Below are 3476 nucleotides of genomic sequence, written 5' to 3'. Positions count from 1 at the left end.
TGACTGTCCATGCCCCGGAGTGCAGAGTCAGGAGACTCTAAAACCATGTTCCAGTGTGGAATAGCTGTAAAGCGGCTGAGAAATAACAGACAAAGGAAAATGGAATCAGGCTTTGGACTGACAACATTATAACTCTACAATCACAGCCTGTGGAATCTTAACACAGGTGTGCCCTCCCACCCCACCTCATAGATGAAGAAACTGAGGCTCAGAGGTGTAAGCCAGCCCTGAGACCACACAGCTCAGCTGAGGCCTGACTCCTTCAGTGCTCTGAGCTGTGTCACCCGAAGCCTGCAAAGGTCTGGAGGGCAACGATGGATCAGCAGGGTCATGCCTGTAAGTGGCCATTGCATCGTCAGGCATGGGGACGCGCGGAGTCCTTTCTCACGGTGTGGTGCCTGTGTCTCTACTGCATCCTGAGCTCGAGAGGCAGTGTAACCCTCGGGTCTGGCCTTGCCCAGTCCCCCCAGAACCCTGGGCAGCACTAGCCAAGGCGGTTCAAGTTGTGAGTTCAATACCCACTGTGGAGGGACCTGAGCAGGAAAAGAGGCCCAGGGGTTCCTCAGAGTAAGGTGGTCGAGGGGATGGCAGGTGGGAATGTAGAGAGAGCTCTGGTCACGGATTTAGCACCCATTGGAACCCATCCTGGCAGAGGGTCCCCAGTTCTAACTGGCTCCAGTCACGTCTGTCCCCATCTGTCCTCTCAAGGCCTGTTTGCTCCTCTGGGCACTGGCTCTGCCCTCCTCAAGCCTCAGGAAACTCCCAACCCTGCTTCAGGAGTCAGGATGGAGCCTCTTCCAATACCCTAGGCCCAAAGGCTTCCCCGCCTGCTCCAGGGTGTGGTAGGCAGTGGTCAGTGGGAAACAGGGAATTGGGAGGGAGGAGCTGAGGACAGAGAGGACTCTGCTGCCCTCAGCTGCAGCCTGGGGTGGTACCACAGAAATTTCAGGCAAACTCCATGGTTGTTTACCCTGAGCTCTGCTCCTGATGGTTATTTACTTTTCTTCAATGCTGGGAGGGGAAAAGGAGCTGGGGGCCCTGAGGGGCCTCAGCTCATGGAAGAATCACCAGCGTTAACCCATTCTGTCAGCTGCCCAGTCCACTTGCATCCCAGAGGCCATTGGCTTGCTTGCAGGAGACTTGGTTACAAAATGGAGAGTGGAGCCCTCAAGCACAGGGTAGAGAAGTCGCGCCTCTACCCACCACCCCATGTCCAGCCCAGTCAGAGGAGACCCTTTCACAAGGCTTAAGGGTCAGAGCCTGTACCAGGAGAAAGAGTACAGGGAAGGAGTGACCAGGCCCTCAAGGTCATGGGAGCTCAGGGCCAGGGCCAGGTCCAGGCTGAGCCCTGCTGCCAGGGACACTGGCTTTTTCTCAGTGATCTGGGAGTTCTGGGATCCAAGACTCAGTGCACCCTGGTTCTGTCCCTACTATGCTCTTTTTTTTTTTTCTTTTTGGTTTTTCGAGACAGGGTTTCTCTGTGGCTTTGGAGGCTGTCCTGGAACTAGCTCTTGTAGACCAGGCTAGTCTCAAACTCACAGAGATCTGCCTGCCTCTGCCTCCAGAGTGCTGGGATTAAAGGTGTGCGCCACCAACGCCCAGCTCCCTACTATGCTCTTAACCTCTTGCGTTTCTGTCTCTCTGATCACAGTGCAGGGTCTCACTTTTCTATTGCTGTGAGAAGATACCCTGACTAAGGCAACTTACAGAAGAAAGTTTCCTCGGGGCTCATGGTTCCAAAGAGAGTAGGGAATGTGGTCACAGGCAGCGGGCAGGCAAGCATGGTGTTGGAGCAGTAGCTGAGAGCTCACATCTGATCCACAAGCATGAGGCAGAGACAGCTGACTGCAAGGGTACGGGCTCTTGAAACCTCAAAACCTGCCCTTGGACACACTTTCTCCAACAGGGCCACACCTCCTAATCCTTCCCAAGCAGTTCCACCCACTGGGAACTAAACATTCAAGCATACGAGCCCATGGGGTACTTCTCATCTAAGCCACTGCTCTTCCAAAGGCTACCCGAGGGCTCACATATCTTGGCAAACCCCTTAAACTAGACGCGGTCCCTTTCCTTCCATCTCCTCTGGAGGCCAGATGTCGGTGTGACTTTCCCTCTCAGAAAGTGGGTGCTCCTTGCCTTCACTGTGACTCGGGCGCTCATAAGGTACCCATCGTCTCGGGGGGAAGAGAGGTCTCAGTGGTGTCAGTGGCAGTGACCATGCTGCAGGATTGGGTAGCTCCCCTCTACCCCAAAGCTGGTGGCTTGGCATGAAGGGAGTGGTGGCACCAAGTGGTGCTTATGGCCCCACCACACACTTGCAAGGAAGAAAGGACAGTTAAGGACAGTTAATCCTACAAAAGGCATCTCTGTGAGCTGAGCCAAAACAACAAACAAACCAAACAATTAAATCTCTGTCCTCCAGCACATGAGTCTTTAACATTCTAAAAAAACCCCACAGGGTGATGGGAGGCTCCCGCTGAACAGGAGGGAAGTGGTCTCAGAGCTGAAATTGTTCTTCCTGTGGATACAGTGGGCAGAGGTGGGGCATTGCAGGCCTGCAAAGTGGCTTAGTAGGTAAGGGCACCTGCCGCCAAGCCTGATGACCTGACTTCAATCCCTGAAACCCACATGGTGAAAGGAGAGAAATAACTGTAGTCCATGGTCCTCGGACCTCTGTACATGGGCTGTGACACGTGGGCACTCCTCTTTCCCACCCCTCCCACCCCCACCCTCACACCCCCCACCCCCCACCCTACACCACACACACACACACACACACACACACACACACACACACACAGACAAACCAGAGTTGCTCCATCTTGGGTGTTTGGCACCCATGCTCCTGAAAGGAGCGAACAATTGTTTCTTTGAGGAAAACACTGCTAGAGTTTACTGCCAATGATAAAGTTTGAGTTTTCAAGTCCTGATCAGAATTCAGGAAACAGCTGGGCCTTCCGCCTTCCGCATCCTGGAAAGCCTTTCTCACAAGTAGCCAGGCACGTGTGACTACCATGGGAAGCAGTGCATGAGGACTTTAATATCGCCGAGTGTGGAGCCTGTGGTTGCATTTGTATGATTCTCAGGCTGTAAGCCACCCTCCAGGACCTGCCATATGTTAAGGTTTGGTGTTGAATGCCCACAGCCACCGATGGGATCCAGATGTGGCAGAAGGCAGAGTTTCTTAATCTCCTTCAACCAAAACAGCATATTGCCAGAGAGTTGAAGAAGCAGATAAAAATCCAGCTGTCTATGCTTAAAGTGATGTGCTGCCATTGTGTAAATGGACCACATTTTCTTTATCCATTCTTCAGTTGAGGGGCATCTAGGCTGTTTTCAAGATCTGGCTATTACAAATAATGTTGCTATGAACGTAGCTGAGCAAATGTCCGTGTGGTGTGAATGTGCCTCCATTGGGTATGTGCCCAACAGTGATATTGCAGGGTCTTGAGATGGGTTGATCCCTAATTTTCTGA

Source organism: Cricetulus griseus, assembly GCF_003668045.3.
Source record: "Cricetulus griseus strain 17A/GY chromosome 1 unlocalized genomic scaffold, alternate assembly CriGri-PICRH-1.0 chr1_0, whole genome shotgun sequence".
NCBI classification, from domain to species: Eukaryota; Metazoa; Chordata; class Mammalia; order Rodentia; family Cricetidae; genus Cricetulus; species Cricetulus griseus.
Note: the sequence above shows the minus strand (reverse complement) of the source record.